The sequence below is a fragment of the Epinephelus fuscoguttatus genome, linkage group LG11 (genome assembly GCF_011397635.1).
Source record: "Epinephelus fuscoguttatus linkage group LG11, E.fuscoguttatus.final_Chr_v1".
NCBI lineage: Eukaryota > Metazoa > Chordata > Actinopteri > Perciformes > Serranidae > Epinephelus > Epinephelus fuscoguttatus.
The window spans coordinates 1,514,508-1,526,817 of record NC_064762.1 but is presented as its reverse complement, the minus strand read 5'-3'; the positions used below and the strand labels follow the sequence as shown (position 1 = coordinate 1,526,817).

General features: G+C 42.3%; 1 protein-coding gene and 1 long non-coding RNA gene across 4 annotated transcripts in view; one reads left to right on the top strand and one right to left on the bottom strand.

Moving 5' to 3' along the window:
- The window catches only part of tmem244 (transmembrane protein 244), a 146,326-nt gene extending 136,832 nt beyond the window's left edge, over positions 1–9,494 (bottom strand). For 2 of the 3 annotated variants that reach the window (XM_049589300.1, XM_049589301.1), the window contains exons 1-2: positions 9,420–9,494; positions 6,753–6,845 (exon numbers count right to left, since the gene is read on the bottom strand). The gene's annotated coding sequence lies outside the window, so the exon portion shown is untranslated. Of the gene's footprint in view, positions 1–6,752; positions 6,846–7,861; positions 8,233–9,419 lie in introns of those variants that run through there. The other variant, XM_049589302.1, reaches the window with a different exon arrangement.
- LOC125896622 (uncharacterized) lies at positions 594–11,752 on the top strand. The gene is made up of 3 exons (XR_007450304.1): positions 594–1,104; positions 3,804–3,991; positions 10,987–11,752. It is a non-coding gene; the product is annotated as an uncharacterized LOC125896622 (long non-coding RNA).
- Positions 11,753–12,310: the final 558 nt, after the last annotated feature.

Sequence of the window (12,310 nt, the reverse complement as noted above, 5' to 3'; positions counted from 1 at the left end):
AGTTCAAGGTTTAATATGGGGTGATGAAGCCACCTAATATCTGCATGCATTAAACATATTACATCCTTGGGTATCACTGCAGTGTGGATTTAAGCTTGATTATCATACTGACTGTTGTTTCTCCTCATGTTGTTGTAACAATAAAGTCACGGCTGATGCTATCAGTAGTGTTTTAAAGTAATCAATACCACCACCGATCAAGAAGTATCAGTGTCTGTTGGTGAAGATAAACAAAGCAAAGAAAGAGAAAGAGAACAGACAGAAGAAAAGAGGGAGAGACAACGACTTCCAATCAGAGCAGGAAAAAGTGTGTTTGTGTGTGTCAGTGAGTAGTGTGTGTTTCATGACACAATGAGCACAAAGGTCTAAGGTTCAACGATCATAGCATTACTGGAGGTCCCAATGCGCGCGCGCGCGCACACGCACACACACACACACACACACACACACACACACACACACACACACACACAGGGCAAAACAGTATCAGTTTGTTTTGTTCTTTGAGTAAACTGAAACCTGCAGTAAACCCCAGCACTACACTCCAAACCTCTGTACTGTATCTCACACACACTTACAGACACACACACACACACACACACACACACACTGAACTGGCCAGTATTGCTAATCTTCTTAGCAATCACAAGGTTTGACTGTTGAAAGAGTGCAAAGTTCACATCATCAACAACAACAGAGGTTCCTGCCAATGAGGGAGAACTGAAGAGTCAGATAAAGAAGACAGACAGTCATAAAAGACGAGAGCATTAATCGAATCACAGCCGTTACCTCTGGACTGAAGCAGCCATCTTTACTCCATGAGGAATTATTCTTTGGATTATTACCTTCAGCAGTGAAACCTGATGTCATACACTGACGCTGACTGAACTTTAAAGCTTTTAAGTCTTAAAGTTATGTGACAGCCATCGTGAAAACGTCACCTTTGACTTCCATTTAATTCCTGGCTGGTGAAGAAGATACACATCAGCACAGACAGCTGTCATGACAACTGTGCATTAGCTCACTGATCATATTTGGCAGCCATCTGGAGGTCATTCCTACCTACATCCATTTAAACTTGTCTCTCCGGGGAACCTGAAGACGGTGAGTAGATCTTCTGAAATATACCAATAACTGTCCATCTGCTGTAGTTTTAATTACTTAAGACTGTGTTTCTGAGTGTGCTATTTCTGTTCCATTAAAACTTTAAGGACATGACACATACAACTTTACCGTTAACAAAATCTACAACGACCTCTGCTGCAGTGCTTTACCTCAGTGTTTGACTTAGGGCTGGGTTATATGGTTGAAATGAATGTTGTGATAAAAATGTTGACTCAAAATCAACCGCTAGACTGAACTGCATGATGAGAGATGAGTCCTTAAAGGTTCTCTATGTGACATTAAGAGCATTACTATAGCAGCAAACCACTGTTAGCTATGTTGAGATATAGTGGAGTCATGGAGTCCTGAGCAGAGACTGAAGTCACGCCCCCCTTTGTGAGTGTTGTAATCCAAGCTCCTCTGTTCTTTGTTGTAGTAAACAGTCTGGCAATGCATGCATGTTAGTGCATGTGAGTCCTACCAGCTAGCTAATCACAGCCGCTGTACACTGTTCTCATACGGTGCAGCACCACATTAACCACATTAACACTGTTAGCACACTGCCATTGTTATCACTGTTAGCACTGTTAGCACCGCTAGCTGCTAGCTGAAAGCTCAGCCATGTTGAGAGCTGTGTGCATACAATCCTAGCTCAGCCTGTGAAGGAGAGGAGTATGCTTTACGGTGGATAAGGACTAGTGTGTGTTTAAGAACGTCAGGTTTGTTGTCCAGCTGTGGACAACTGCTGTAATATGTCTCCATGCAGAGGCGACTGCAGTGTGGCGCTGCCATGTTTAGGAAGAGCGACGGATCGTCTTATTGAGGTCGGCATGTGTCGGTAGTTAAATCATTCCACAACCAGGAGTCATGAACAGTTATAAGGTATAAGACAATCCGTGTGTTCACATGGACACTTTAATTCCCTTTTCATTCAGAAAGAAAGTTCATTCCTATTAAAAGTGATCTTGTAAACACCTAATTCAGAATGAAAATGGCCAATGTGACTGAAAATTCAATCCGATGTAAGGGGCTGGAATATTCTGTTTCTAATTCCCAATGAAAGAATTTCTCGCACTTGTAGACACTCATTCCTCTTTAAGTTCATTCCGGTCTTTCTGCACATGCTCGTTTCCTTGTCCTTCTGGTGCGATGACGTATATAGCGTGCATAGCAACGGGCTGAGATAGAGCAGTCGGACTCGTTGCACTCACTGGTTTCCATTCTCCACAGCACGGTCTTCTATCTCCCTTCTTCGACCTTCTGCCTCCCTTCTCCTCCTCAACAGACGAAGCATTAGCAGAACAAGGTTGTTGTCGTACTGCTGCTTCAAGAATATAAGCAAAACAAGCCCGAAAAAGGCACTAAGAACGGCGTCGTCAAGCATCTTGTTATCCGGAGCGAGGACTACAGTGTTTTCTTCCGGTAAACGTAAACACGTAACATCCACCCCGCCCCCTATCCAATCAGAAACGTTCCCTGCCCCAAACCTTGCGCAGACCTGAATAAAGGCGATTAAACTGATCTCTGTGTAAACCCTCATTCAGAATGAATATTTCTCATGTAAACTACCTGGAAAGACTTTAATTCAGAATGATTTCATTCAGATTTATTTCATTCTGAGTGAGAAGCCATCATGGAACCGTAGCCAGTGATGTAAGAAGATGCAAAAATGGACTAAATCACAGTGCACAAGTTAAAGGAGCTGATCCCATTTAACTGGAGTTGTACCACATATTACTTCCATGTGACAAATAAAATTTGACTGATTAGATTGATTGAAGCACAGATACACTCTGAGTGTCACTAACAGCTCCTTTAAATGGTCTCACACCACATGTTAAAGGACATTAAAAATATCTGTCATCACCACTGAAAACAAAAAATCTGATTAGTGATGAAGATGACACAGATTTTTCTCCACATAAAGAGATACTTGGCTGGTTTTTAACGAGGCCTGTGTCACCGTGATGTGGAGAGTGTGGGCAGAAAAACAGTGTCTGGCTTTCCCCCTTACTGCCAGCTCCCAGATCTCCCCACCCCTCCATCAGCGTCTCACAGGCGGTGAGTTCCAGTCAATCCTGGCAGGGGGGGGAGCCAAACACCGTTCATCTGCACACACACATTTGCGTTCCCTAGATTAGCGAAGGCATGACCTGCCCTACTCTCCCTCTGATTAGCTAGTACTTGCTGCTACGTTGGTTAGGTTGGTTAGGGTGAGGATATCAGGATAAGCCAATCAGAGGCAGAGTATGGCAGAGTAGGGTGGGGTCATGCCTTCGCTGTCCCATCCCCTCGGTGACACAGACCTGGTTTAAAATCAGTGAAGTATCCCAGTAATGTGACACTACTACATTATTTCCCCTTTTCACTTGTAACTGTGAATCTTAATGGATTCAAAGGAACAGTGGCCACGTGTGCCACACTGTGACGCTTGTACATATTTGACAATCATTGTTAGAATGCTCAAATTACTGCAGATGACTGAAAATAAAGGCAGCAAGTGTCTGCTTGTGTTTTACAGCGCACAGTCTTACTGCAGGACATTCTCAACCCAGTTTTAATTTTGGTGCCTTGATGTCCTCTGACCTTCACACCACTGAATGAATGCTTACTGAGGCGTTACCTGATCATGCCTCGGGTATCATATCATCACATTAAGCTTGACCTCTTCTCTTCTTCATTTGCATCCTCCCATGCAGGAGCAGTATGGAGGTGCTCAGTGGCCCCTGGGCTGACTTGGCTCTGCTCCTGCGACGGACCATCGCGCAGACACACGGAGAGACGGACAGCTTTCTTCCTCTCTGGCTGTTTGGCCTGCTGCTGTTCCTGTCTGTCTGTCTGCTGCTGCTGCAACTCATCATCTACCTCAGCTGGAAACTCAGACAGGGTAGGCATGTCATTAACTTTACATGTCCAGCCCATGTCTTGCTATGTTATATTTACTATGGTGCTGTGTAGCTTCATGAGTACTGAGGGGAGATGCCTTTCTCCAGGGCAACACGTACTATAATTACACACTCACTACATGTAAAAAGTCGCAGCATAAAAAAGTACACTATACATCCTTCTGCTGATGTCAGAAGATATTCTCATTTCACACCAACATCCACGGCTAAATAAAACATGAGGTGCACCACTGTATCTCCGAACATACGCAGACAACCAGCGGTGTCTCTGTAGAAGTCTCATACTCACATTGTCTTTTGAACAATATCTGACAGCTCATGTCGCTCCCAGGTACAAAAAAAAGTCTACGGGCCCCGAAACTGAGCTCCACTCTAAATAATGAAAAACACCCAAAATAGGTTACAAGAGAATAAAGAACTTGGCACAAGTGACATTTTTAGGATGAAACGAAATTTAACTTTGAAGATACTGATCACTGAGATGATTAGTGATACTGGACTGGTTTGTATGCAATCATACGTGAAAGATACAGTGTGTGTGTGTGTGTGTGTGTGTGTGTGTGTGTGTGTGTTGAAGAGGGCTACTGCAGGTTTTAGTGTCTTCAAAGCAGGAAAACAGCAGAGAAATCGCTTTTCTTTCATCTGTGTGTGTGCTCTGATAACAAGCACTGTTGTGATAGGAGCATCGACCCCTTTATGATTCGCTTTGACGTCAAATACAGACACTCAGTCACAGGCGCACCAGGCACAGATCATGGGTCCACTTTCATCATCTGCTCCCAATATCACTGGTGTATGAAAGTGAAGAATACTTTTATGTAGACTTTCTGGCGTCACTGGGCAAAACATCTTACAATAACCTTTGAACATATTGTAATTCAACTGGACGGAGAGAACAGTAGACTGCACGACCTCTGCTGGGCTCTGTCCTCCAGCTTCACAATGTCTAGCCCATGATGGGAACTGTTGGCCAATCACAGGTCACCTTCAGAGAGAGAAGCTGTCAATCATGTCAATCACTGCTCATGAACTGCAGTCAAACTGATCAAATTAGAATCAAGATTCTTTTATTGCATTGCCTATCACTCTCCTCATAATGCTGTCAGATGACAAAGTTTGTGACCCGGCCGCCATGTTGGAAACAGTCGAGATAAAACAAAACATCACACAGCAGCTGGAGCAAAACTCAATTTACAGCTATACAGTACACTACACTATGTTTCTGACAGTCGAGGAGAGACACAGGCAGTGCAGTAACACATCTTACTTCATATTTGATCAGCGCTGCCGAGTTTGACTGCAACTCACAAGCAGCAACTGACATGGCGGACAGCTGCGTTAGAGTCTCCTTGGCTCTGATTGGTTGTTGTTCATGATTCTTGCAAATGGTCCTGATCACACAGCGAACATTTTAGCAGCTGGAAGCAGCTTTTGGAAATCGTTTTTAACAAGACTTAAGCTTTTCTGCTCGCTGTTTTTGCGTTACGCTCTGGACGCCCAGCATTGTTGCCAGAGCACTCTGAACATGAGTTAAAAAAAACATTAAACTCGGGGCAGAAAAGCACCCCACGTCATCTCTGCTTTTTCCCCCCCATATCAAATTGGATGATGAGAGGCGGGGCTTCTGTGGTGGTCATGACAACAGGTTTACAGTTGGTAAACAATGGAGGAGAAACTGGTGGTAGTGGTTGCTGGATACCCAGAGCTATACGACTTTACAAAGCACAGTTAGCACCATCTGAATAGAAAACAGCAGATAAGTGCAGTACTGTAAACGTCCATGATGGAGGAGAAGCTCCTGGACCAACTGGTGGTACTCCCCATGATCCAGCCTCTTTTTTAGGGTCTCATGTACCCACACAGATCTCTGTTTATCTGCTGACAGCCTCTCACCCTCAACCAGAGCTACAGACAGCACCCTCTGCCTCAACATGGCAGCAGCTACACACTGACTACTGCAGGATACACACAATAAAACAAAATGAAAATGAATCGTAGATTGATTACTCGGGAAGGTGAGGGTGAGGAGGTGACGGGGTGGTTGCCTGGCAACAATAAAAAGGCGCAACAAGCATTTTTTTTAAACAAAAGGCATTCAATTAAATAAAAAGGCAGTGCGGTGCGCCTCGTGTTTGCAACCTGCAAAACACTTCCTGTGTGACTGAGGCCTCAGGAGACAGAAGAGCATGATGTTTTTGGACTACCTAGCTCACACACTGCTGTCAGGATATAGTGGCAGCTTTAAGAATACCTTTTTGTAATATTTGCTATTTAGCTTTAATATAAGCCCCAATTTGCAATTAAAAATAAATTATACCCTTACAAATTCTCAGTTTACAGTCTGTCCTTATGTCATCTTAATACCCAAATGGTGACTACAGCAGTGATTTTAAGATGAGGTCATCATTAAGATAAGATAATTCTTTAATGACCTGAGGATGAACTTCTTCTGTAGGAATGAGTCATGGGCAAGGTAGTGAAGCCAGAGAGTGCATGTGCATCTTCTGCTGTTTATTCAGAGGCCAATTATAATCAGTTAGGACAGGTATAATCTTACACCTGCAGTTCAGCATTTTTCACTGGTATTCAAATTAAAGAAAAACACTTTCCGTTTAGGAGTTCACTGTTTTACTGACTTGATGAGAAATCTGTCTGCGTCTGCCCTGAAACCACTGGGAGACAGATGCTACAGTTAATTGATCAGTTATCGATCACACTGCTGCACTTCTAATGTATACTCACTCAGGTATGTGGTGGTCCACCTTGCTGCCTTTTTCCAGTTGATTTTTGTGGGAGACATCCAACCTTCACCATAGCACATGGGCGGCCCTACAGCTAGGAAAACATTAAAAGCCATTCTATGAAGTTTCTAACAAAACAGCAACAAGTGACTCAATCATTTATTTACTACTAATGAGTTATTTTCATCAGTAGTCCCTGGGCAGCTTATTCTAAATGTGGCCTAAAGGTACAGAGTGTCTACAGGTATCACACAGTTACATTTAGTGCATATTAAGACCTGTTAAAGACATCTTTGTTTTAATAAATCACATTTTACTTGTTTAAACATCACAGGTAAGCACTGCAGGTAAGCAGTATGTGGTCTTGTGCAGAGGTCAGTGTTATGTAGGAACATGGTTCATAGAGTGAGTTAAGTCTACATTTTGCCTAGAGTTGTACCAATACCGATACCAGTATCGGAAATGCCTCCGATACTGCCTAAATTGCGTTATCGGCCTGGGTATCAGTGAGTACAGCCCATGACCAATCAAATACCACGTAATGCCTCACGTCATTACGCACACTACAGGCAAACGAAACGGAAACAGAGCGGAGTTTAAAAAGCATTCTACTGTAGCCTTTAAAATGTCTTTTTTAGCAAATTATGTGGCTGCACTTTAACCTGTGTCTTGATCTGTGTCAACACTGGATAATAATAATTAAAATAAAGTTTTATGGCATTCATTCTACGAGTGTTGTCACGGTAACAAAATTGGGACCCACGGTACGATACCAGTGAAAGTATCACAGTTCTGAGTAGTATCACGATACCACAGCAAACATGAGGCAGATGTGCCTTTTGTCATTTATAAAAAGATAAATCACTTTTCTATAATACATCAATGATATTTCAATGGAATAAATTACTTACTGACTTATTCATACTTCAAAAACAGCATCAATAAGTGATTAACATAGGGGGGATCAAAATAAAATAAATAAATAAAATAAAAATCAACCAGCCACCCTCCTCCGCTGACAAGGAAAGAACAGTCCCTTCATAAGTAAAGAACAGTCCCTAAAGTGCGGTGAGGTTTGTGGACCGTTACCTGCTCTGACACGCCACATACCTGTGTGCCGCCACGGCTCGGCTGTTCAGGTACTACTGGGCAGTCATGACACCAAGAAGAGGAAATTACTGGACCTGGAGCCGGGCTTCTCTGTTGCTGGTAAGCCATTATCTTGCAGTGGCCATAGTGCTCCGCTGTATTCCTGTCTGTGTCTGTGACCCCCGTTCAACCCACAACCGGCAGGATTCACCTTTAGTTTCTGCTGCTGGTTGAAATCTGTACTCACACAGCGTGCTCCTGAATGATTTCTTGTGCTCGCACAAAACTATTTTTAGTCACAAATGCGAGTAAAATGCTCGCACCGTAGAGCTCTGTGGAAAACAAATCACTGTAGCATATATAAACAAATCTAACCTCCAAGTAGAAATAAATAAATAGTAACTTTCACTGCTCAAAGATACTCAGTAGCTCAGCTAATACCTGACATGTCACTGGATACAAACCACTGCAGCAGCATACTGAGTGCCAGGTGGCCAGCGTGCGCTGTTATTGGACGGTGCATGGACACTCACCTCTTGTGATTGGACTTTGAACTTATCCCACAGTAGTGGTGCCGTGAGGTACTGTAGTACTACAGTACTCCAGCATTATGGTATCATATGTACCGTGGTGTTTTAGTACTGCAGTCTACCGCTGGCACCAGTATACCCTGCAACACTACATTCTACTATTATGTATTTATTTCTTAATATTTTACACAGAGTTTTAGGAGTTGAGACATACAACACTTCATATCCCATCCATTTTTATTTTTAACGTGCTGGTATCAGATCAGTACTCGGTATCGGCAGATACCTAAGGTTCAGGGATCAGAATCGGTATCAGGAAGGAAAAAGTGGCATCAGTACATCTCTAATTTTGCCAACAGGTGAGCGCAAGTATCAAGTAAAGTGACAGTATTATAGTTATTTAATGATTCGTAACATTAGAAGTGTGGACTGTTACACAGAAAGGCTTCACTTATTTTCACATAAAGAAAGTTAAAAATGCATAAATGAAATAAAATGTTTACAGTAGTTAAGCCCTCACAAAATCAAATTTAAGACTTTTTAATGACTTTTAAGGCCTCACTGTTGTAACACTGACATGTTAAGCACCTGTAGACACCCTGTGTTATCAATACAATATCAATGCAGTGTAACACTACAAGACAACACGACAGGGTGCACTGAAAGTAGCACACACATGTTGAGACAATAGGAACATGTGAAGGCACTGCCAGAGACCTCTTTCTTATGTTAGCTTAATGTCATGTGTAACGAAGGCTAATCCAGTAATGCTAACGTTAGCAGGTGACACAGACTCTTATCGTTCAAAACAACGGGACAGAAGCAAACTATTAATCCAGTAAGGCTAACTGTGGTGCTTACATGTTTAGAGCTAACGTTAGCTTAAATGTTAGCAAAGTAGCTATCTGCTAACAAGGCGGTACATTTTGAACTAGCCTGTTAGCTAGCGCGAGCTCCTGCTTCTAGCTTTCAGCTGGAAACTATTCATGGTCAGTTTAATGTATGTGACGTTACTTTTGTTTTTAAGTTAAACTGTGTGATATTTTTACCTGCTGTCACACCTGTCACACCTGTCACCTCCACCAACGGTCTCTGCCATGACGAGGAGGGAGACGCCATTGATTGTTCATGCGCATGCGCAGAAAGTTCAGTTTCAGGGGCCGTGCTAATTAATAATTAATAAACACACGTGGTGTAAAAATGCCAGAATTAGCAAAGAGGCTGTTTTTCATCTGTTGTCCCTTCGCTGAGATGCTGCACAAGGCTATCTACAACACAAACAAACAAACAAACAAACAAACAAGCAGGGCATACAGTTAAACAGACCTCTTTGAACAGGAGCAGCAGTGACACATGTAGAACACTGCAAAACATGCAGGACACATAATCAGTAGTGCATTGTATTAATCATCCATCGTTTATTGATGACTGAGAGATGTGCAAGTGTTTAGTCCTCTGACTGAACCTCTGCAGACCAGGCTGACTGGATCGAAATCAAACAGTTCAGGTTAAGATCAATGTTTGTTCCTCTGCTGATATCAGCTGCAAGTGGTCATGACAGACTTTGTGTATCAAACACATAAAGTTTGCATATTTTATTATTTGACTCATCCAAACCTAAAATCTGACTCTTTCTCTTTTCTTTTTTAAGAATTGAGCAGTGATGGAAGTGTCTTGTCTTGTGTTGTCTTGTGTTGTCTTGTGTTGTTTAAAGTGCTTGTTTGTGTAATGATTCCAGTGGCTTCAACATGTTATGGTGTTGAGCCTGTGAGCGTCTTGGTATTCAGATCAGTGTAGAAACATCTTGGCAGCGTCTGCACACGTGTGATTTCTGAGTCGCAAAGTTGCAAGATTGAATCGTAGCTTTGTACAGGTTTTCTCAACAAAGATATTTGAATTCACTCACCAGCTGCAGTACATGAGGATCACTAGCAGGTCTATTGGTTTTACAGAAAAACACACAGACTGTTTGACATGCTGTGACCTGAGCCATTAGAAAAATAGAAATTATTAAAATAAATTGAAATAATAATTGTTATATTTTCCTCGGGTTAAACAGCTTCACAGTCCTAAACTCAATCTCCACCTAAACACTAGCTAATCAGTCATTTATTACTGTTTAAATTAACTGGTAAAAATGCAACATATAAAGGAAAACAGCTGAATTATAACTAGTTATAAAGCATTTCATACTTCCATGTTGCTTGTGTAGGCTAGCAAATATATACATACATATATATGTAGTTTGTATTTTGTGCCCCATTTATCTAGACTGGTTGCTCTCTACCAGGGGCCATGGACCCTCAGGGGTCCTTGTGGGAGCTCGAGGGGGATAGTTTATTTTTCACCTTTTAATTCACCATAGAGTGAGCCTAATGTAGGTAAGAGTCATGAGTGACTATGCTGATACTAGGTTTCAGTTCCTCCATGGTTATCTCCTCAACTTCTGGTCTTAATTACATCCAACAAGCCAAGTCTTTTCAAATGGAGGTTCTTGGTGCAGATTCTGATCAAACAGTGGTCTGTGACTGAATCATTCAGGGCTCCTCTACACGAAAAGGTTAAGAACCACTCGTTTCAATCATTCATCGGGACTTTCTTTCCTCTCATCCACAGTTGAGGCAGATCTTTCTGGGTTTCCACAAGACAGAGGCGCCATCTACAGGCAGATACACAGAAGTACAGCGCAGAGGAGGAGGAGTGTTGGGTTGCACTCTCACACCTGACAGCAGACACACACCTCATCAACACAACAGACTCTCAAAACCTGCTGAAATGAACTCTCGTCTGACTGTTTCAAACAGTGCTGTCAGTCAGCGTGGGTATCTGTGCAGAGACACGTGACCAGCGTGGACATATCCCAGGCAGGATGAAGGTGCCTTAAGAAGTAACTAAAATCCTTAGTTATAATAAAATCTGTGAAAATTCTTTTTGTTTAAAACCCTCAGGGAAATCTGGAAGTTATTAAGACAACTGTCTCTAAACTTCTCTGACATCATTATGAAGCTACAGGCATCTCCTGGAGCTGTATTTATTTTCCACCCTCTCGTTAAATTTGAGAAACTGTCACCCTGAAATTATCATTTTTGTACAGCTCTAAGTTTCATTATTAGACTGTCTGTGCAACAATACTGGAGACTGGTTAGTTTTTTAAATGAACCAATAAATGGATAAAGAAATGATGTGACCGAGACATGTCAGAGTATAACAATCCTTTATTTAAACAGTGTTACACGGGGGAGGAGTGGCTGTGTGTGGGGAGAGACACAAGACAGTGAAGCTGCTAGATAGAAAAACCCTACCAGTGATCATTGGTTGGCTAAAGACGGAGCGAAGAGGCAGCTGGGGTCGGTTTTCCAAAAATGTTCCTTTACAAAGTTTCTGTCGGGTGTCAAAGTACAAAAAGCTGCTGGTATTAACTCATCTGTGCTGCAAAGCCTGAGACACAACTGTGAAGAAATCAGTCAAATTATTATCTGCATTTTCAAACAGCTACATGTTCATTAGATTTAACGGCAGTATACTGATGGTGTTCGCCCTCTGTGGTGTTGACATCCCTGACAGTCTTAAAATCAGCTGGCGTAGAATCATCATCAGTTGCTGTGGCAACCACTTTGGTCTCTGTTTACTTCCTGTCAGCTACTGAAACAACAAACATCACAACAGGAAATACAAAGGAGGCCCATTTAGAATGTTTACGTTGCTATGGTAACAGAGCTTCCAACATTTTGTCTGCGCTGTTTTTTTTTTCAATTTTAACCAAAGTTAGTGATGGCGAGACGTTCCTGTGTGATCGCACTTTAGGATTAAGCTCAAATAAAATTTCGTGCTACCGACATTTTTGGAAAACCAGACCTGGCAGCGCCCCAAAGCTCCTGTGATTGGTTAAAACAGAGCCCAGACCCCCCGGAAAACACAGGGGGGCCGAAAGTACAAAAAA